The sequence below is a fragment of the Crocodylus siamensis genome, chromosome 3, assembly GCF_052110815.1.
Source record: "Crocodylus siamensis isolate JL-2025a chromosome 3, ASM5211081v1, whole genome shotgun sequence".
NCBI classification, from domain to species: Eukaryota; Metazoa; Chordata; order Crocodylia; family Crocodylidae; genus Crocodylus; species Crocodylus siamensis.
The window spans coordinates 71,111,988-71,135,860 of NC_143397.1; the positions used below are offsets into that span (position 1 = coordinate 71,111,988).

General features: G+C 44.6%; 1 long non-coding RNA gene across 1 annotated transcript; it reads left to right on the forward strand.

The window, feature by feature from the left end:
* Positions 1-213: 213 nt before the first annotated feature.
* Positions 214-18,044, forward strand: LOC149868389 (uncharacterized). The gene is made up of 3 exons (XR_016440985.1): positions 214-685; positions 12,291-12,429; positions 17,418-18,044. It is a non-coding gene; the product is annotated as an uncharacterized LOC149868389 (long non-coding RNA).
* The last annotated feature ends 5,829 nt before the right edge of the window (positions 18,045-23,873 follow it).

Consider the following 23,873-nt stretch of genomic DNA (forward strand, 5'->3'; position numbering starts at 1 on the left):
AGATGGCTTTAAGAAAGCACTGCTTAGTGGCAGGATCACGGTACTGTCATATTGAACGTAATAGTTTGAATGTTTGTAATAAATACCCATTAGACAGTTTAGAAAAAAGGCAAGGTTCATCTTATCTAGGCCATTGCTTGTTTTTGCCTATGTGTTTAATGTCTTGATTCTGAATTTTATCTCTAGAGGCCTTTAACAAAGTTAACCTAAAAGTGGCCCTTGGGCAGACATTCCGAGAGATCGAAACCTATGGACTTGTGAAAGGGGGATGGCAAGAGAGGTCACAGCGTTGTTGTGGAAAATCTCCAAAAAGCAAGAATACAAACTGACCACCCAGCAGAAATCTGTTAAAAGATCCAAGCCCATATTAGGGAGTAGTGACAGGTTTGGGTAGGAGGGGCCCAAGATGGCAACTCACCCAATAAAACTAACCTACAGTCCCAATTTGAAGGTAATCTCACTTGGAGAACACTGAAGGAAGAATTGCAAGTATAGGCCAGATCAGACCGATCACCTGAACCACCGTCTCTGTGAACAAGAACTCCCGTTCACGCTGAAGCCGCGGGGCGCCTGAGTTGGTCTGAAGGAAGGAGACTTGTTCCTGTCACTGCTGAGACCAACCCTAAAACCATAACTAAAGAATGAAAGTATATCTGGGGATTTGGTTTCTTGGACTTCTAGGATTGTAAGTATACCATGAGAAATAACCTTTACTTGTAATTGTAGTTGCTTTCGTAATACTCATTCTTATAGCATTGTTTGGGAAGGATTTCTTAAAGGTAAGCAGTGTTATATGTGTGGCAAGGAATTTTAAAATAAAATTGTGTTGTATGAATTAAATGTGCAATCATTGTGAAATCATGCGATCAACCAAATACTCCCCCAGCCAGGCACATCAAACGAATCAGTAAATTGTGTGGTATCTTTCTGAATTCCATAACCCACTAGAGACAGGGACAAAAGGGCCTCTGAGGTCTCTAGGATGTAAACCGCTACCAGAATGCTATCAGAATGGTAAAATCCTGCATCCACTTTGCACTGATGACAGAGATATATAGAAGGTGCAAGTCAGCAATGAGTTTGTCCTTTGGTCTCTGCTTCCAAACTCATTACTGACTTGCCATGTTGTGTTTGGTTAAGACAAGTAACATCTCTGTACCCAGTTTGCTACCTCTGTACATCAGTCATATCATTATGGTAGCCACAGCATAGTGCTGCTATGAATCTTTTGATATTTGGATAATGATATGAGATTCCTAGAGGAAATGTGTTAAAGAACCAGAAAAAAATATTATTATTTTAGCATTTGCATCAGTCCCAGTTTATTTGGTGAATAGGATGGATCACCGTAAGTTTTACTATTTTTAAATCATGTTCCAGAGATTTGAAAGTAGCATGATTCTATCCAATTTTTCTTTCTGGCACATGGGATGTCTTTGAAAACTGAGGACAGCTATGACTCAGTGGTTGAATTTTCTGCATAGGCATCTCCATATTGAGTAGAAGTCTCTCTGTCTGTCCTTCCATCTCCCTGAAATAATGCATGTGTTTGCCTCCATTATCCTGCAATAAAGAGGAATTGATATCGTTGTAGATTTCCATTTTAATAGCCTACAATTAAATCCCCCTTACAACTAGAAAGAGCTTTTTTATTTTCCCTTATTTTTCTTTGGCCAACACATTTATTTCAAGCACGTATAATGATGGGGTTTTTTTTCATTGTTCTAAATGTTTTGTTATTATTACATAACATGTACAGATAAGAAATATAAAATAAAAACTTGTTCAACAGAATAAAAAGTATTAAAAGAAGTATAGTATACATTTCTTTCCAGTCAACAGATGGAGGAGGAGAAAAGTCATGATACTTGTGAAGATTCTTATTAAAAACTTTAATTTTGAAAATCATCTTATTTAATTTAGTAAATCTTGTATTGCTTTTGTGGCTTTATGTTTCTTGCTGTCAAGTTGTGGTAAAGTTTTATATTAAAGTGTTTTGAAATTCTCTTGAGGAAGGTGTAGACAAACTGTAAATTATAAATTCTCATCATTGATGTAAGTAATGGAACTCTGTTAATAGATTTTTTTACGTGAAGATTATATACTGCATTTCATGTTGCTTCCATTTTTTTCCATAGTTTCATAGTTTCATAGTTTGTAGGGTCGGAAGGGACCTGAGCAGATCATCTAGTCCGACCCCCTGCCATGGCAGGAAAGAGTACTGGGGTCAAACGACCCCAGCAAGATGTTCATCCAACCTCCTCTTAAACACCCCCAGGGTAGGAGCCTGCACCGCTTCTCTTGGAAGCTGGTTCCAGACCCTAGCCGCCCTGACTGTGAAGTAGCGCCTCCTGATATCTGACCTAAACCTACCCTCTGCCAGCTTGTGACCGTTATTCCTGGTCACTCCTGGCGGTGCTCGGGGGAACAGTGACTTCCCCAATGCCTGCTGATCCCCCCGACTAGTTTATAACAGGCCACAAGATCCCCCCTCAGCCTTCTCTTTTGGAGGCTGAACAGGTTCAGGTCCCACAGCCTGTCCTCATAGGGCCTGCCCTGCTGTCCCCTGATCATACGAGTGGCCCTCCTCTGGACCCTCTCCATGCTGTCAACATCCCTCTTGAAGTGTGGCGCCCAGAACTGGACGCAATACTCCAGCTGCGGCCTGACCAGTGCTGCATAGAGGGGAAGGATCACCTCCTTGGACCTGCTCGAGATGCATCTGTGGATGCATGCCAAGGTGTGGTTGGCCTTCCTGACTGCCTCTCCACACTGCTGGCCCATGTTCATCTTGGAGTCAGTGATGACCCCCAGATCCCTTTCTGCCTCCGTGCTGACAAGAGGGGAGTTCCCCAACCTGTAGGTATGGTGCCGGTTGTTCCTCCCGAGGTGCATCACCTTGCACTTGTCTGTGTTGAAACCCATCCTCTTCTCGTCTGCCCACCCTTGTAACCTGTCTAGGTCAGATTGTAGCCTGTTGCATCCTTCCAATGTACCCACGTCCCCCCACATCTTAGTGTCATCAGCAAATTTGAACAGGGTGCTTTTTACCCCCTCATCCAAGTCGCTGATGAAGACGTTGAACAGTGAGGGCCCGAGGACCGAGCCCTGCGGAACCCCACTGCCCACATCCTTCCAGGTTGAGAAGGACCCATCTACTACCACCCTCTGGGTGCGGCCCTCCAGCCAGTTGGCGACCCATTTGACTGTGTGGGTGTCTACACCACAGCCCCCCAGTTTCTTAATGAGAACGGGGTGAGAGACAGTGTCAAAAGCCTTCCGGAAGTCCAGGAAGACTATATCCACTGCTACCCCTGCACCTAATGATCTGGTGATCTGATCGTAAAAGGCCACCAGGTTGGTCTGACAGGACCTGCCACTGATGAACCCATGTTGGTTGCCCCTAAGCATGCAGTCTCCTGCTGGCCCCTCCTGGATGTGTGCAAGCATAATTTTCTCGAACAGCTTGCCTAGGATCAAGGTGAGACTAACCGGCCTATAGTTTCCCGGGTCCTCCTTCCTGCCTTTTTTGAAGATGGGGACCACGTTGGCCCTCTTCCAGTCCTCCGGTACCTCACCAGAGCACCATGAGTGCTCATAAAGTTGTGCCAGGGGACTTGCAATGACCCCGGCCATTTCCTTTAGAACTCTAGGGTGGAGATCATCCGGGCCGGCTGACTTGAATACATCCAACCCCTCCAGAAGCTCCCTAACTAAATCCTTGCTAACCCAATGTGGCCCATGTGTGCCTCCCCCGGGGCCCGAGGGGGGCCCAGCAGGGAGGTGGCTGTTCTGGTCCCTTAGGAAGACGTAGGCAAAGAAATTGTTAAACATGTTAGCTTTGCCGTCTGGTGTGATGACCAAGTTACCCATGTTGTCCTGCAAGGGCCCCACATTACCCGGGACCTTCTTTTTACCCCCTATGTATTTAAAAAAAGACTTCTTATTGTCCTTAATCTGGGAAACTAGTCCCAGTTCCATCTCTGCCTTGGCCTTCCTAACTGCCCCCCTACATCCCCGAGCAACTACAGAATAGTCCTCCCTGGTGATGACCCCTTCTTTCCACTGGGTATAAGCCTCCTTTTTAGCAAGGAGACATTCCCGGATGCTTTTGGTGAGCCACAGAGGCTTGTGTGCTCTCCTGCTCCCTTTGATCCTCGTTGGGATTACCTTCCTTTGGGCTTGGAGGATCGTCTCCTTAAGGAGCGACCACTCTCCTTGGACACCTGGCTCCCCTCCCCCCGAGACCTCAGCGCTTCTCCAACTATCCTCCTTAGCTCGTTGAAGTCTGCCCTCCTAAAATCTAGGGCCGCTGCCTTACTGCATGTCTTTGCCACCTTACGCTGGATGGTGAATTCCAGCAGGCGATGATCGCTGTCGCTCAGGTGGTCAAGCACTCGCAGCCCCCTCACCAGGTCATCACCCGTGGCCAGCACTAGGTCCAACAAGGCGTCCCCCCTGGTGGGGCTGTGCACCTCCTGGGTTAGATGGAGGTCCTGCACTCTGGCCAAGAACCTGCGGGAGCGTTCAGACCTGGCTGACTGCTCTTCCCAGCAGATGTCCGGGAAGTTCAGGTCCCCCATGACAACCACATCCTTAGCCTTCGCTACCTCTGTGAGCTGACCCAAGAATTCCTGGTCAAGCTCTTCACCCTGGTTGGGAGGTCTGTAGTAGACTCCCACTGTTAAATCCCTTTCCCCTCGACTGCCTTGTACACTAACCCAAAGGAGTTCAGAGTGCCCCTCCCCTGGCTCCTTACTAATTAACGAGGATGTGTATTCCTCCTTAATATAGAGAGCCACACCCCCACCCCTCTTTCTTGTCCTGTCCCTCCTGTACAGCCTATAGCCCTTGACATTGACCGCCCAATCATGCGTTTCATCCCACCATGTTTCTGTAATCCCCACTATGTCCAGGCTGGCGTCAGCCAGCAGGAGGGTGAGCTCCTCCTGCTTGTTGCCCATACTACGAACATTTGTGTAGAGGCATTTGAGGCCTCCTGTGGGTGTGTGTACTGACCCCCTAGTCCCAACGTTACCCTGGCCCCTCTCTCTTACCTGTTTGATTGCTTCGCTTGTCGGTCTGGGCTGGGCTGTAGTTGTGGGTGCTGTTTGGTCTGGCAGTCTGATATTTCCTCCGCCCTCATCTTCCCCTTCCCCCGATGAGCCTAGTTTAAAGCCCGCCGGAGGAAGTCCGCCAACCTAGAAGAGAACACACGCTTACCTTTAGGGAAAAGGTGGAGCCCATCCCACCCCAGCATGTCTCTCGTCGTGATGTCCTGGTCATGGCTGAGGAAGCCAAAGCCCTCCTCGAAGCACCATTCCTGCAGCTGCCAGTTGGTCTCTGCGATGCACATTTCATGCCATCTGCCTCGTCCACTCACTGGCAGGATAGAAGAGAAAACCACCTGTGCACCCATCTCCTTCAGCACGCACCCCAGAGCGTTGTAGTCCTCCATCAGGCGATCAGGGCTCCTCCTGGCCGCATCGTTAGTACCCACATGGACTAGGACCATAGGGTAATAATCGGTGGGCTGGATTACAGTCTGGAGCATCCCTTTCACGTCCTGAATCCTCGCTCCAGGTAGGCAGTATACCTCGCGTGCTGAGGGATCCCGGCGACATATAGGGCCCTCCGTAACTTTCAGGATGGAGTCACCAATAATGATCATGCAACGCTTCTTCCTCCTGGCCTTCTTGCCTCCTTCGGCTTGCATGGGACGCGGTGTGCGTGGAGTTGCCTGTACAGAAAAAATAAAGAAATCGAATGGAATCGCTAAATATTCTCCACACTTAATGTCATCTACTTAGCTTGCTTGGGTATTGAGTAGTTCTCTTTTGTGATGCCATGAATGCCCAACAGATTCACTTTCAAATGACTAAGGCCTAAATATGGAAGAATAGCATTTTAAAGTGTGCAAGAAATCTATATGCTAGTAGTATATTTTAAAAAGTAAACAATCAGGCTATAAGTTATTCTCAGTGGGAACACATTCCATCCCTCCTGCTGAAGCTGTACAGAAGGAAATTCAAGATTCATGGGCCAGGGTGGATGTGGATGGGGGGAGGAGAGAGAGAGAAAGCACATAACGTCAAGTGAGTGAATGTGCAAGAGGGAGCCAGACTCTGTAGTTATAAGGGCTGGGTGGGGCAGGCACTGAGCCTCATGGGTGACCGGTACCAGCTTAGTTGGGGGGCCATGTGCCCCCCCCTGTGACTAGTCAGCAACCAGGAGGGGGTTACCCCTGCAGCCAATGTTGCCGACCAGGGTAGGAGGGTCCGTCCGCAGCAAAATGTACCAACCGGTGACTGGCCGCACTGCTTCCGAAAGTAGCTGCAGAGCTTCTGGAAGTGGCTGTGGCCTAAATCTGGTGCTCCCATTCCCTGGTTGATGCTTGCAGGGAGGGCACTGGCACTCCCACCTGCCCTCCCCCGCCCATCGCCTAAGCAGGGAGGGCAGCCAGTTAGGGGGTGCATCAGCACTCTCAGGGGTTACATATGCACCCCCGTTCACCCCTACACATCACCACTTCTGAGCCTTATGTAAACAAAAACAGCCAATGCAGCAGTGGCTAGATATTCTTTGTAGTATCATGCAGTCTCTAGCTGTATCACAGGCTCTTGAATATTGCATTTCTTTCTGTGAAATGAAATAAGTTCAACAGGAGGGACAGGCAGTTCCCCTACTCAGGAGTAGACTGCTTAGTGGTGAGGACATTATCAGGGGAGGTAAGTAAGGAGAGCACTGAACCCAGGTCTCTAACTTCTGTGTGATTTGTTCTAATGACTAGGCCATTATGTAAAAAGTGGGTACCAACACTTCCTTCTTAAAGCAGACATGCTTTAAAATAAAAAGTCAGGCATAGGACTTTGGGGCAAATTCTTATACCTTGGTTGGGCATAATTGGTTCTCTGGGAACTCCATCACATAACTGATGTTGAGAGTAGTCAGGAAAAGGGAACATGCCTTGAATACTGCTCCATTCTGGCTTGCATACCATTCTCTGAGTAGTCAGATGACTGCCATAACTTAAAACAGTCCTGAGACTGCTCTAAACTATGTCAAGGCCTGGGGCAGTGTGGAACCGGCCCCATAATCAGGAAACAACAGGCTTGGGGCATATCTTCTCTTCAGCAATTCCTCACAGTTGAGGATGATTGTCTTCTCTGTGTGTCCGAAGATGGCTGATGAGGCCTCTTCAGGACCGAAAAACTCTACTGCAGCTTGAACATGTGTTTCCATGTGGGGTGGGTGGTGCTGAATTCCTGATTCAGTCCACAGCATGCTGTTTCTGCCACTCCCGCTTTTCCATCTCCTGTTATTGTTGTGAGGTTTCAAAGTACTGAGATCTCAGCAACAGCCTCTCCATTTGGGGCAGTCCTGAGTGATAGTCTCCCATGCGCTGACACTGATGGGTTTTTTTTAAGTTGGCCTTCAGGATATTCCTAAAGCACTTTCTCTGCTCTCCTCTTGAGTGGAGGGCAGAGAACTTTTTTTAAGTTGGCCTTGGCTGAGCTAGGAGAATAAAACTTGCTTCAGGAGTCTGGAGTTGACATCCAGATAACATGGCTGGCCCAACAAAATTAATGTTAGATGATCATTGCCCCAGTATTCATGCTTGCAGGAGAATGCTAACATTGGTGTGTCTCTCTTCCCACTGGATTCAGATGATCTTCTGCAGATGGCACTGATGGTACTTCAACAACTTGAGATGTCTCCTGTATGTTGCCTATGTCTCAGCTCTGTACAGCAAGGTGGAGATCACAACTGCTTGATAAACCATGAACTTGATTTCAGATCTGATGTCGTGATCTTCAAACACTTCCCCCTTAGAGTCCTTCAACGTTGATCTTCCATTGGCATTGCTTCTGCCGCAGCCATCATTTGGGAACCAGTTTGAGTGATGTAACTGAGCAGATGAGTCTGTGATCAGTCCAGCAAACATCAGCTCTTAGCATAGCTTGGGTGATGAGGACATCTTTGTGATCCCAGGCACAGATGATTACCTAGTCAATCAGGTGCCAATACTTAGATCGTAGGTGGTGCCGTGATGTCTTGTCCCTGTTTTTCTGGGGGAACAGGATGTTGGTGATGGTGAGTCCATGTCCCGTATGTTTGGTCAAGAGGAGGATTCCACTGGAGTAGACTTTTCCTAGTCCTTCCTTGCCAATGGTTCCATTCCAGAGGTCAGAGTCCCTTCTGACTCTAGTGTTGAAATCCAAGATAAATAAGTCTGTCTCCCTCCAGAATGTCAGAAAGGACTTGGTCAAGATTGGCATTGAATTCCTCCTTGGTTTCATAGGCAGTGTCAAGAGTTGGGGCATACATACTGATGACAGTGGCATGTTGGCTTCCCACCAGTTTAAGACAAAGCCACGAGGCATTCATTAATTCTGATAAGGAACTCATTGAGTTGGTTTATGAGTTCAGTCTTAATGGCAAAACCAACTCTTTGAAGTCGGCATTCTCTTTATTTTTTACTCTTCCAGAAGAAGGTATAGCCACCACCACATTCTTTGAGCTGCCCATTTCCCGCTCGCTGGGTCACACTCAGTGCATTACATTGATGTGTTGCCTGAGTCTTTGGGCCACGACTGCAGTGCGGCACTCTGGGAGTTCAATATTAGTGTTGTCTGTGAGGTGCCTGATGTTCCAGGTCCCTAAAATGTTGGGGTGTTTTCACTTGTATTTTTGATCACAAAAAGGTGATTCCACTGTACATGGCTATCCAGTTAGGAAGAAATACAGAATACTGTATTAGGCTATGGTTAGGGCACCTTTTCTAACCCCCTCCCCATGTGGGCTGAGCAGAGCAGATCCTGTAGAGGGCTGCTCAGTCATTACAGCTGCCAAATCACACTTCTGCTTCCTCCAAGTGCTAGACAACTCTTTTGTAACTGCTGCCTTTGTGCCAGTACATAACTAGGAGCTTCCAGGCCTCACAGTCTTGCTTCTATCTCCAGTAGTTGGTTGCCAAAGAGCTTGAGGAATGTGCTGAAAAAGCTGTTTTCCTGCAAGATGCCTAAGCGTGACTTCTTATATCACAGAGAAGCTGCTGCACATCAGCTTCCACACAGCTCTTAGCAGAACAGGACCTTGATCCGAAGGCAAGGAAACCAAGACAACCGGGGATTTCATTCTGCTGCAGTGCTTCATCCACCTTCACAGCCATAGAGATTCTAACATCTTCTCCTGCCTGCTGTGTCGTTGAGGACTTGTAGACCCATGGCTGGGGGCTGGGCGGGCTTATTATGGTGGCAACCTGTACTCATCATGTCACAACACTGTCAAAGGATATATGTGGCTTTTCAGGAGGGAAAGCATTGCCATCTGCTTTCGTCTCCATATCCTAGTGGTGCTGCTGCTGCTTGGTCTGTGGCTGCTCATTCCCTTCCTACTTATTTCACAGCTAACCTTCCCTGAAAGTCATTCCACTATCCGCTACCTATGGATGTGCTGGGTAGCAATACAACTCTGCCCCACAGTGAGCACATCTACACTTGTAATTAATGCGCACAAATAAACTCCGGAGCTTATTGCTCCAGCGTTTATTCATGCGCAGCACATGGAGCCTAGTGGGAGCAGTCCTGGCTTGCCAGCCCGAGGCTGCCCTGACTAGGCTTCATGTGCTGTAGAGGGGCTGGCTGGGGCATGAGGGTGCTTCAGCATGGGGCTAGCCAGCAGGCAGCCCCCATGCTGAAGCACAGTATTGCCCCAGCCAGCTCCATCACCCTCTACACACGTGTTTAAGCACAGTACTTTAAAGCACCACCGGATAGTACTTGTGTCTGACAGGACTGTCCAACGGCACAGTAAATTAGTCTACACCAGCCTAATTCCACAAACATGTAGATCGTGATGCTTTACTGAGCAGTAAATTAGCCTACTGAGCAGTAAGGCACACATCTAGATGCACCCATTAAATACCTTGTCTGAAATAAGGTACTTGATATTACGTAACACAAGCTTTTTAAAGGAACAATTTCACATATCCCCTTCCTCACCTCCATAGCTGCACTCGGAATATATTGGGTACAGCTGAGAATCTGGGTTATTCACTACATGAAGTGAGATGTTTTTGCATTTCCCATCATAGCCTGGAGCTATTTTCTCAGTTTCAAATGGAAGGTTCTAAACTCTCAATTTAAAAAAATAAAAAAGTAACATCCTAGGAAAAAAATTATGCTGTCACAGATACCAATAAAACAGTGTAGCTGTATCCGGCTCCAAAATAAGAGTAAACTCTTGCAGAAAGGTATAACTCTGAGATATGCCTGTCAGTGCTCTTAGCCCAAGGCAAAAGCACCCTGAGGAATGCGTTACAAAAACACAGCATGCCGATTTAAATGATGAATGTCAGTTGTAGTACATTTTCATTTGCTTAAATGACCTGCACCACTGAAAGTTATAGAATTGCCTGCATTTAAACTTCTCTTACCTATTAGTCCAGCAATCACTTGAATGTTAGCTGTAGTGACACATGGCATACAGGATGACAGCAGCTAGGACACTGTTTTGACTTTAATTTTATAAACAGTCATTTCTATTGTCCTCATCGCTGTGGTGACTAACAAAGCACTCAGTGTTGCCCTGATTCACAGCACTTTATAACTCAATGGCGCTATTCCATGAGCTTCGTGGACCATCCATGCTGCACATAGCAAAGGAAAAACGTAGTTCATCTGGGTCAGTTTCATTTGAAGAAAATGTTCTGTTTATGGATTTAACACCTTTTTTTAAAAGTGACACTTTCTTTACACAAGTTTTGGTGTCCTTAGAAGAGCGCTTAGAGCAAAAGGGTGGTAAAGGTGCTGTTTATGCCCAACACTTCTGGGATACTTGACTGCTAGTATACTCTGCAGCATCATTTAGATCAGTGGTCTCCAAAGTGGGGTGTGCAAGAAAATCCATTGGAGTGCAGGAAGAAAATATTAGCAAAGTCCCCCAGGGCTCGGTCCTTGGGCCGGTGCTAGTCAACATTTTCATTAGCGACCTGGACGAGGGTGTGGAGAGCACCCTGTTCAAGTTCGCTGATGACCCCAAGCTGTGGGGTAAAGTGAATACACCGGCAGGCAGGGACAGCATCCAGGCAGACCTGGATAGGTTAGAGAAGTGGGCAGATCTGAACAGGATGCAGTTCAACAAGGACAAGTACAGGGTGCTGCACCTGGGGAGAGGGAACCAGCATTATGGTTGTAGGTTAGGGGCTGACCTTCTCAGCAGCACAGAGGTAAAGAGGGATCTTGGAGTCATGACTGACTCCAGGATGAATATGACTTGCCAATGCAATGAAGCAATAGGCAGAGCCAACTGCACCCTGTCACACATCAACAGGGGCATCACTAACAGGTCCAGAGAGGTCTTGCTCTCCCTCTATGCGGCACTGGTCAGGCCGCAGCTGGAGTACTGTGTCCAGTTCTGGGCGCCGCACTTCAAGAGGGATGTGGAGAACCTGGAGAGGGTCCAGAGGAGGGCCACTCGTATGGTTGAGGGCCTCCATGGCCAGCCCTATGAGAAAAGGCTGAGGGACCTGAATCTCTTCAGTCTCTGCAAGAGGAGACTGAGGGGGGATCTTGTGGCTGCCTACAACTTTATCAGGAGCCAGCAGCAGGGACTCGGGGAAAGTCTGTTCACCAGGGCCCCCCTTGGAGTCACCAGGAATGATGGCCACAAGCTGAGGGAGGATAGGTTTAGGGTAGATATTAGGAAGAACTACTTCACTGTAAGGGTGGCCAGAGCCTGGAATAGGCTTCCCAGAGAGGTGGTGCTCTCACCTTCCCTGGAAATCTTCAAGAGAAGACTAGATAGGCACCTGGCTGGGGTCTTATGACCCCTCCCACCCCCAGTGCTCCTTTTCTGCCCGTGGCAGGGGGTCGGACTCGATGATCTGTCTAGGTCTCTTCCGACTCATTGATTCTATGATTCTATTTCTATTTCTATTTATATAAATATACATATATTGGGGGTGCGTGCTCAAAAATTTTTTACTGATAGGGGTGCGTGATTAAAAAAGTTTGGAGACCCCTGATTTAGATCCTTTTTTAAGGCTGTTCTGACTTATGCCTGCTGTAAATGTTTCATACACCCTCTTGCCTCCACATCTGTTACAATTTATGGACATGGCTAGCAATTTACACTGCCCTAGTTACTCAGTCTTACCCCGGCCACATCCAATTGTGCCAACATCCAACAAGGGGTATTGTTGAATATATGAGAGTACTTTTACTGGGGAAACACAGGTCTGGAGAATCAGGTCTGTTTTTCATAGTGCTTTGCTGTTCATTTTTCAGCTGAAATGCAGAGAAACCCAATGAGGCAGATTCTGCTCTTGTTTACACCAACACATTGTTTGGAATAACTCCACTGAAGATAGAGCTGAATTGTGTGGACTTACACTGGCGTGGCACTGGTTTAATCCCATCAGCACTGGTGAGTGGTCTTTGAAATTGTTCCAGCTCTATACTGGTAATGGTAGAAGTAGAATTTGATATCTTGCACCTTCCGAGTAGACACCACTACTCTGTTTTGTAGTATTTGCGCTCACTTTGCATAGGTATAAATGGCTGCTCAAGGGGGGAATGCAATGAAGAATTGAGCTTAATTTCTTGGTCCACAGAATTCTAACAAGAACAGGCGTGCTCTTCGGTTGTCTGAATTTGCCTCAAGTGTCTGCGTTACTAATTACAAAGTAGTACCTGAAGAAAAATGCTAGAAAGCGGCTTATTAGAAGGGAGAAAACCTGTTACAGAGACTGTTTCATTGCCTTCCCAGTTTGATGGGAAAAGCACCTTATGTAATGCTTTGTGCAGTCTTCAGATTTGGAGGGTTTTTCCCCCCTCAGCTGCATACACAGTGCAATTTTCAGAGGGCCCTTTTCCTAGTAATGAGAAGAGGGAAATGATCATGGAAGGAAAGGGGCTGATGGAGGAAAGAGTCTTGTAATGAATAAAAATGTACAATGTAATTGTGTACAGCTGCGGTGCTTGTGTTCTCAGTAAATTGTTATCTGTAGGTGTCAGCAATCACTTGTTAATTAAAGTGCTCCTGTCACACAATGCATCATTGACAAAGCACATGTGATCCTAACATGTGAACACCAAACATTTGCCTGGAACTAGAAACAGACATGATCTGGGAATCCTAAGTCACTTGTAACATGTTCCCAGAAATTTTATTCTCTGTTTTACAAATGAGTGGCCTCCGGGGCAGAAGAGGCAGCTTCCTGTATCTCTGTACAATATTCATCACCTTTTACACGCGAGAAGCATTGTATGCTTACAAATGAATCCGAAGCAGGTTAATATTAGGTTTGAGTGCCATGCTGTCTCAGACATCAGTGGGGAAATAACTAATCTCCTTCCAGATGTAGCGATGGTAGAAATTATGAATAATAATGTTTCTCCTGTGGCTTGCATGTGATTGTTTTATAGGGATAATGGGTCTGATTCCTTTATCTCCTCACTTTGTAGTACTTCTCTCTCAAATTCCAAAGCAGAAATTCTGGTAGTTGATTTTTCTTTCTGTTCTCAATACCTAATTTTATAACCAAGCAGGATGCAGTGAGTCTTATCTTGGTCATGTTAATATTCCAATATATTCAGATTCTTCATTTTAAATGACCTTTGATTAAACAGGAAAATATAAAAAAAAAGCAATATTTTATAATTAAATATAATTGCCATTGCGTCGGAATGGTTAAAGCAACACAAAGCAGACCAATACCATTATACAGATCTCTCCCCACCCCAGAAGTGCTTATTTATTTATCAGTACTCTGGCACTTCCTGTGCCACATGTTAAATAGGTTTACTATAGCATAATCCATATTGTAATCCATCTCCTCTGCCACGAATTTTTATTAGGTAAGGTTTTTTTTGTTTCTTTTTATAACAGCAATAATTTTGTAATAAAAAAAGACCACACATGCCAGATGTAAAGAAGACTTTCCAGTCCTAAATATAGACCTTGGTCCAGCAAAGCACTTAAGCATATATGTAATACTGACCATGCAAATAATCACATTGATTTCCTCTTATTCATCATACCGTGCGTATATGGGTCTCACATTAGAAGTGCTAAATGCTTTGCAAATATTACTGAGGCATCCTTTGAGGGAGGAAAGAATAACCTTATTCTTCCTTCTAAGACTGACAAGTTTGTTCTCACCTGATTCATTTGTTCTGGTATTTACCACTGAGACTTGTTTTAATGCCAGTTTTAATTTTGTTCTAGCCCTGCTAGTCTCTGCAGGCTGGCACAGGGCAACACTAATCAAGCAATATTCCAGGAGCCAAAAAAGAAGACAAAAGTCGGGTAACAGTATTTTTTCCCTTTCAGTCTCTTATGATGAAATGAAGTACTTCTGGTCAAGAGGGTTCAGATGTTAAATGAGTTTCCTGAGCTTATTGTAGCAGCCAGCTCCATCTTTTTTTATAAAGCTTGACTACTATAACTGAAGTGATAAAGGGGAAGATGGACCGAGGGGAAAAGCATATATAAAGCCTTTTTATTCCAAGTAGAACTTGTCTTTTGAATAGAGCCATCCCTTCAAAGAAGTGTAGATGGAGAAGTTTGTGGGTTTTCTAGTCTCTTTTTTTGTGAGATGCCTGGCTATCTACTCAGATACCGGAGAAGGTGCTTTTAGCAATTTGCACTAGAGTCTTTTATCTCAGCACTGTGCTGCTGCAGCTCTGTTTTTCTGCCAGCCATGTTAGAGTGATTGAAAAAAATATTCAAAGACCCAGAGGCCTGAGAGACTAGCTTGCAGAGACTTGGGATCTTTAGTATGTTGCAGTCAGTAGGTTTCTGGGAGTATTTGTAATGAATCTTTGGATATATCTACCTTGAAGTCACAAAACTGACCACACTGGCTATGTCTACACGAGATGCTGACTGTGCAGTAGTCTGTGACTGCTCCGCAGTAGCATTGCATGGCAGGAAGCATGATGTCATGCTACTGCCTAGTACTCATGATATACTGTGCAGTCAGTATCATGAAAAAGTCATTCCTTGGTGTGACTGCACAGTAACTCCAGTTACACAGCAGTCATTTAGTACTGATTTATACAAGCGCTAAATGACTGCACAGTAACGACTGTGCAGTCAGCATCTCATGCAGACGCGGCCTGTGTGTCGTAAAGATAGCCAAACCAGCTCAGTTACTGATAGCAGCCTAGCAGTAGCAGCACAGGCTAATTTATCCTGCTTCTCGGCTTTGGTGACAGCAGTGTAGACATATCCTTTGTGTTTAAAATCAATGTCATTGATTTTGCTGGAATTTTAGATCAAATGGTCAAGCATCAGCTGGAAGGAGTCCAACTCATTGATTTATGCTGTTGAATGTAAGTGTAGCTAATAAAGTTGTCACTATCAATGATTTGCTCATCGGTGCTGCCCCTGACTTTGCACGTATTGCTGAAACTTGCCTAAACTGTACCATTTTCAATGACCTAGATATCTCCTGTCAAATACCTGACTTAGCATCAACAGAACTCAGGACAAGTGGGAGGGGGTGGAGGGGGAGGGAAACAGTGGAGGAAGACAGGAGCTTTATGGTTGCCCGTGATTTTGCATATAAGACCTTCTGCATTTAAAGGCTAGATTTCTAATACCTGTATCAATGTGTAATCAGAATTAATAAAATGGAATTAATATGGCTACATTAGCCTTTACCATACAAGTCTTTGAATGAGGTAACCAAATTCAGGTCTCATTTGACATACCAAGACAAATAATGCTGGCTGAATCAAAAGTTCCTGTAGAATCCAGTACCAATGTGGATAATGACTCTTCTGGTTAGATCAGGTTTATGTGGTTACCTTAGAACTACACTAAAGCTCCTTGACCCTACATACCTACCCGGGCCCAGCCTGGATCATTGTTTGGACTAGGATTTGAAGAATGGATTGGGAGGTGATGTGGCATTTCACCTAAAAGGCTTAAGATGAAGGCCCTGATTTAAGTGGGAAAGGGCTAAAAACAGGGTGGTGTTTCCTCAGTTAGTCTGTAGATATGCTGGTCACAGGATAGAGAAAAAAGAAGCTGAGCATATATTGGGATGTGGCTGTCTTATGTTCCAGGCAATGGTTACAATTTTTGCTTAATTTATCACACTTCTGGGTATAGACTCAGAGCTTTTGAACAACTGGTGCTCATCCCTCAGCCCGCAGGCGAAATCTGACCTGTGAAGCCATGTCATCCAATTTGTGAGGTTCCCCTGGGGTCCAGACATTTGGTGGTGAGAGAGTGAAGGCAGCCTTAATTGCTGCTCCCCTGCTAATAGGGGGACAAGTTTGAGTACCACTGTTTTAAATTAAGGCATTTTTAAACAAATCAAAATAAAGAAATGCCAAATTCCTTGCAGAATATTATTTGGGATTGAACTTTGTTTGCAACTGAAGGCTGCACTAAAACCATACCTGTGACCACACCCAAACTTGGAAATGTTAGGATCTGGATGCAAACATTTGTTTTGTTTATTCACTAATATTTACTGGCAAGACACTTTCTCAGCAGTCTGAAACTTCTCTTGTAAAAATAAAATATTATTGCATGGTGGTGATGACAACGAAGGCACATTTTTATGTGCGATACTTTAGGGGAGAAACTTGATGGCCTTAGAACAGCCTAATATAACAGCTGCTTTAGTAGGTCATGCTCAAACCTCACCTGTTGTGGTTGGCAGAGATTGAACATGCTATGGTTGCAGAGAGATGCTTGAGTTTTGGAGAGAAGCATAGGGCCCATTCATTCTATAGCTCATTAGTGACCAACATATGGACAGCATTACTGTTGATGCTGGAAGAGGACATATGATTGGCTAACAAATACCTAATAAAGAGGTACAGTAATGACCATCTTGCAGAAGGGATAAGCAGATGGTGGTGGGAGTGGGGGGTGACCATAGTGGTAATGTAGGCTGATATTGCTGATTCATAGCCTCCCATTATATGTTTTGTAAACTGCCAAGAGTTTTTCACAAAATAAATATCCAGCAGAGATGACAACTTTGTCTCATCAAAATTGTCCCATCAAAACAAATTTACAGTAGCTTATGTAACTATTTTATGTTATTTAGCATATAGCTGTTTTATATTATCTTTGTATAAAGCATATATTTTATATTATTCTCTTTTTTGTATAACTGCCGTGTGGCACTTTCACATTTATGTAACCTTGAGGCCTGTGCTGTTAACCAAAGCAAGTGCCTGGTACCGCTTTTTATTGCCTTGCAGTTTTACTGTTAGTCTAAACAAGTGCCTGGTACTATGTTCTGCTGGCAGTAGGCCCCACACCTGTACTCTATAAATTTTACTTCTTATCTAAAAAGTGTCAGTATTGCAGAAACGAAACTTGTGTAGAAAATCTGCCTAGTAACTATTATGTAAAAGAAAATTATCCTATCTCTGTATATTTAGCCTATATTATAGCTAGTGTCATAGAGGCAGTCCAATGAACATCTATAAAAGAGGCAAAAAAGCAGGAAGCAGCAGAGACGACAACTGGAAAACTCTGTGGGCCTGATCACCCCACAGACCGGTTCTCAGCCTCCCCGCCTGGGCATACCCCAGCAAAGACAAAGTCCTCGGAAATCCAACAACTGACAACGATTCACCGTATTACAGTATTGCATTGTATATCCCATTCATGAGCCATTGACCAGTTTTGGGACTTAAGGAGCCGGCAGCCGCACCTAGCTTTGGACTAGCTCCACTGTTGGAACGCAAGGGCTGGCTCTGGAACCTCGTGAACAAACGGACACCCTATAGAATATCCCATTCATGAGCTGTTGACCAGTTCTGGGACTAGGGAGCCGGCAGCTGCTGGCTCTGGAACCCCGTGAACCAACAGACCCCTTTAGTATCCAGCATACTGTAACTGAAGAAACATCGGAGACTCCACTTCTCGACTGCCTCTCATTGTAGCTTAGACAGCATACCTACGCTCGCTATACTTGTATTTACTGCAACTTCGTTCCAACCGGCCTCCCCTCTTACTCGTAAGAGGGTGAGGCCAGGTGAGTGAATAAAATCTTTTTATTTTACTCTATATCTACTCTGTAATAACTTTTATTACTAACATTCCATCTCAATGAGCCGTTGACCAGTTCTGAGACTTAAAGAGCCGGCAGCCGCACCTAGCTTTGGACTAGCTCCACTGTTGGAACGCAAGGGCTGGCTCTGGAACCTCATGAACCAACGGACACCCTATAGATTAAGAGACACTAACAACTTACTCTAAGTCGTCTGCTTGTGCCAACTCGGCGAACCTCGAGGGCGGCTAAAAAGCTACCTCAATTCCGCCCCAGAAGCCGCGCGCTCGCACAACTCCGCAAAGCCCGCGGCTCCCCTAAGCGGTGCCGGAACCGCTAGCCCGGCATTTTGCCACAGCTTATATTTAAATAGTATTAAGATTTTGGCACTTTACTATGTTTCTAATCAACCCAATAACCTTGAAACCTCCTACGAGCCATTCTTTCAATCTATGTTTATTTCATGACATTTATTTCATCCCATTCTGCAATTTCTTTGAAGTTTTACATGATATCTTTATAGGCTACAATGACAGCTTGACACCTTTTCTTCACTGTAGACAAGTTATAATTTAACCAAAAATAGGATTCTGTACCACATGTACCTTTTAGTAGCCAGTAGAGATTAATAGAACAAAGAGTTTATTACTACTCCACTCATTCCTTCAACATTTCCTTGGAGGATATTCTGCATCCTGGAATGCTGGTAAAAAATCTTAACCCTTGGATGAGGGTATAGGGGTGATTGTCATCTTCCTGGACTTTAAGAAGGTCTTGGGCACACTTTCCCATCACATTCTCTTAAAAAAAACATGGTGACTGTGGCCTTGATGCCTACACAGTCAGATGGGTGGCAAATTGGCTAGATGGTTGCACCCAGAGAGTGGTGGTGGACAGGTTGTTTTTGACCTGGAGGGATGTGGGCAGTGGAGTCTCCCAGGGCTTGGTCCTGGGGCCTGTACTGTTCAACATCTTTATCCGCGATCTGGATGTAGGTGTGGAAAGCACGCTGTCCAAATTTGCTGACAACACCAAGATGTGGAGCAAGCTGGGCACACTGGAGGGGAGAGACAGAATCCAGCTAGATCTAGACAGATTACAGAGGTGGGCGGATGGGAATAGGATGGAAATCAACACAGAAAAGTGCAGGGTGCTGCTTCTAGGGCAAAGGAACCAGCAATACACCTATAGGCTGGGGAACACCCTTCTTGTCAATGCAGTGGGAGAAAGGGATCTTGGAGTCATTGTAGACTCCAGGATGAACATGAGCTGCCAATGCAAGGAAGCAGTCAGTAAGGCTAGCCACACCTTGTTGTGCATCTACAGATGCATCACAAGCAGGTCCAGGGAGGTGATCCTTCCCTTCTATGCCGCATTGGTCAGGTCACAGCTGGAGTACTGCATCTAGTTCTGGGCACCACACTTCAAGAAGGATGTGGCTAGCATTGAGAGGGTCCAGAGGAGGGCCACTCACATGGTCAGGGGGCAGCAGGACAGGCCTTATGAAGAGAGGCTAAAGGGCCTCAACCTATTTAGCCTCCACAAGAGAAGGCTGAGAGGGGATTTGGTGGCTGTTTACAAACTCACCAGGGCAGACCAGTGGGAATTGGGTGAGGCTCTGTTCCCCCAGGCACCACCTGGGGTTACTAGGAATAATGGACACAAATTGTTAGAAGATTCAGGCTAGACATCAGGAGACATTACTATACAGTTAGGGCTGCCAGGCTCTGAAATGGACTCCCAAGGGAGGTGGTGTTCTCTCCTACCTTGGGGGTCTTCAGGAAGAGGCTAGACAGATATTTGGCTGGGGTGATATGACCCCAGCACCCATTTCTGCCCGGGACAGGGGGTCAGACCTGATGATCTGTTTAGGTCCCTTCAGACCCTAACTACTATGATCCTCCGCTCCAGCTTTCTGTGGAGATCAAGGACAGAACCTTGTGGATACATTCTCTTCTTCCTCTATACATTATCTCTGGGTAATCTCACCTGCAAACACAAATTCAACTTCCATCTTTATGCTGACAACTCACAGATCTACTTGTCTCCTCCAGACATCTCCTGCTGTCCTAACTTAGCATTATCTCTCTTTGGGTCATGTTTTTGGAAGGTGTGCCACAAATTAAGCCCTGTACCCTCTGTGAGTGCCTGATCTCGTGCTCCCCTTTCTGCTTGCTGCCCAGTACTTCCCACCCTATCAGTGCAAGGAGCAGAAAGCAGAGCAGCAATCTGCCACTGTGCTGCCTGCCCTCTCCCTAATCTGCCACTTGCCACACACAGAATCTGCCTGTGCCACTTATGGCACTGATGCCACAGGTTGGCCGCCCCTGCTCTACCTGGACGCCACAGGTTGCTCACCACATCTATGTGGTGTCTAAATCTTCCAAGTTCTTTCTGAATTAGATCTCATTCCTATCCAAAAAGCTAAAATTCCCATGCAGGCATTCATCTTACATCTTGATTGCTGCTAAAGAGTCTACTTTAAGTGGCCATTAAAATGATTCTAATGAGTAAATATAATTTTGGTGTAATTCATTTATCAGATTTTATTTGTTAATTTATTTATGCTGCAAAAAGAAATAAGAAAATGGAGAGAATTAGATTAGGTAAGAAACTTGTAGTTCAGTCTTGCACTTTAAAGGGATTCCTTCCATTGCAATGAAGTCCAGATTGACCTTGAAGACAGTCTTTGAGAGCCCTTTGACTTTAGAGGGTTTGGAAGTCAGTAACATTTAGCCTTAAAGATATATATATATATATATATATTTTACTATCCAAACAAGGATTTTAGTTTGCCAAAGAAGAAAAATATACTGTGTTTCAGAAGCTATTACCGCTATAGATTTTGTTCTCTTAATATTTTTCTCAGACATGCTGCAGTCCAGGCAATGTAAATCAATCCAAAACAGAGAAATAAAGCAATCAAATTTTACAGGTGTAATATTTCATTTTAATTAACAGTGTTTGGCTGTTAATGAGTCACAGGCTGTTTTTATTCATTTGTCAAGTTTTCATGGAAATATATAAAATTTAAAGTACTTTTACTATTAATCTTAGGTTTAAACATAATTACAGTTTGCTAACATATTCAAAGAATGACATCAGATCCAAAAAACATGTACTTGGGGAACAAATATAGACAATGAGAAAAATGGATTGTAATAGCACAATGACACTGGTTTTGATGAGGAAACTTTTACAGCTTGAGTTGCTGTTGTAAGAATTAAAATGTTTATTTTCCATTATTAAAACCACTGGCTCAATGATGTTACTTAATCAAACAATTTGTTACTGGGTTTGTGTATATGCTTTTGGTTATTTCAGTCATGTGTGTCTTTTTCAATCTAAACTTTTGAGAGTACTATTGTTCTGTGATATTCACAAATACCCCAAATTGCTGTATTTTAAAAAGTGAACAGGATATCTATATTTATAAATATAATTACTTTTCTTACAGTCACATGGTAGTGAGCAGATGGGAAGAAATGTTGCTGATACTTTTCCATCAGGTCATCACCCTTAAAATAAATATGTTGTTCCCTTTTGATATTAGAACTATATTTGCCAAAGAAAATAAGATGGCTCTAGGTACCAGCCTTATGGAAAATTCTTGGCTAGTGTTTTATTAATTGTATTATTAATTTATTTCAGATAGTGCTACCATAGGATCAGTATTTTCCAAACAAAACAATGGGTAGCTGGTACTTTTATAAATAAAAGGGGCATGCTTGATCTGAGCGTAAAGGAGTTAAAAGGAACAGAGGAGCAAATTATTCCATTTTCACAGTAGTGCAACATTGGCTAGGCAAGTGGGGCATGAATCCTTGGCGCTGCGTAATGGGGAAGGGTGCTGGAATGGAGCTGGGAGGAGGAGAGAGGGGAGCCTCCCTGAAGTAGCTCTGGCTCCAGCAGCAGCAGTAGCACATGATGCCCTGGGTGGTGGCAGCGCACAGTGCAGGAGCAGTGGCCAGAGGTTTGCTGTGCTGGGGGAAAAATCACCTCCTTTTTTTGCCATTGAAAATTGTTGCTTAAATGGCCACTTGTCACACATGTCAATGGCAAAAAAAAAGGGGCATCTTCCCCCACGGCAGTGAACTAAAGCTGATGCTGCTTCAGGAAAGGGCAGGGTATGGGAGAACTGACCAGTTATGCCACTTCATTTTCACTGTCACTTTTTACAACAGAACTGTCCTTCAAGAGACAAATCTGCTGTTGTTGTTGGCAGTCCCTCAACCCGAAGATGACAGTCTGCTAGTAGATAGGAAAATCATCAGTCATTTCAGGGATGACTGAAGAGGCCAATCTGAGATCTGCATGTTTGACTGCAGTCACAGCATACAGTTCCAGAAGGAAGGAGTGGATTCTGGTGATGTTGGGTCACAGTTCTTTCCCCTTGTGTCTTTTGCTGAGATTCATTCTTCTGTCCTTCCAGTTGATATGGGGGGATTTTTTGAAGACATCACTGATGGTAAAATTCCAAGTCTTTCAGGTGTTTCTGATAAGACGTCCAGGCACCATTCACTCAATGACAACAGTCTGGTAGATGAGAAGTTTGGTTTGGGTCCTGATGTCACGATCATCAAAGATATGATTTCAGAGATGTCCAAAGGCAGCACCAGCAGATTTTCTTCAGTGTTGAATATCATCATCTATGTTTACCCTTTTGGGAAAAAGTGACTACCCAGGTAGGAGAGATGCTCAACATGCTCCAAGGACTGCCCTCTAAGTGTAATATGTGGGCAACAGCTGAATGGTTTGTGGTAAGTTGATAAAGTACCTTGGTTTTACATGAAGTTGATGGTGAGTCAAAGTATTTCATATGCTTTACAGAAGTAGTTAAATGTGACCTGGATCTCTTCAATTGGATAGGTACACATAACACGGTCATCAGTGTACTGAAGATCAGTAAAGGAGGTGTTGGTTGTCTTGGATTTGGAACCTAACTGGTTGATGTTAGAGATTCCCTTCCCTGTAATACAGGATGCTGACTCCAGAGGGAAGCTGTTAGCAATGAGACGTGGAATAGCTGCAATATAGATGGGGAAAAAGCATTGATGTAATCACACATCCTTGCTCGGTGCTAGTTCTAATGGTGAAAGGGGTCTATTTCTGAGCCATTGCTTAGAACAGTTGCTGTCATGTCACCATAAAGAAGTCTGATGATGATAACAAATTTTGGTAGGCATCCAGATCTCATCAGGATCTTCCATAATGCCTTTCTGTTAATTGAATCAAAGGCCTTAGTCAGGTCAATGAAGGCCATGTAAAGAACACTGTTGCCCATGGCACTTTTCTTGCAGCTGTCTAGCAACAGAGATCATGACCATTGTCTTCTGAATGGCCTGAAACCACATTGTAACACTGTTGCCCTGAGGGGTCAGGCCAACGCTCAGGATCTCAATATTGCACTGCAGGAGGACATGGTGTACAATTGCACATATACAAACACACAAATCAATTAGGTGCATACACGCACACACTACTAGCTCAGGCACATACACATGCAAACCAGCTTAGGCACATGCATACCTATCACCAATTCAAGCATAGATACTATACACCCCAGAAGCTAGACACAGATCACTAATTTGTATATCGTGCACACGGTGCCATATATATATGTGTACACACACACACACTCACACTAGCAACTCAGATACACACACGTTCAAGATAACTAGCTTAGTTTCATGCACACCTGTCACCAGTTTAAGCCCATACATGCTACACACACCAAATTTAGACAGAATCAGTTACCAGTTACCAACACCTGCACATACAATACACATACATGGATTACTAATTCACATACCACACACACACACAATGATATCTGTATATG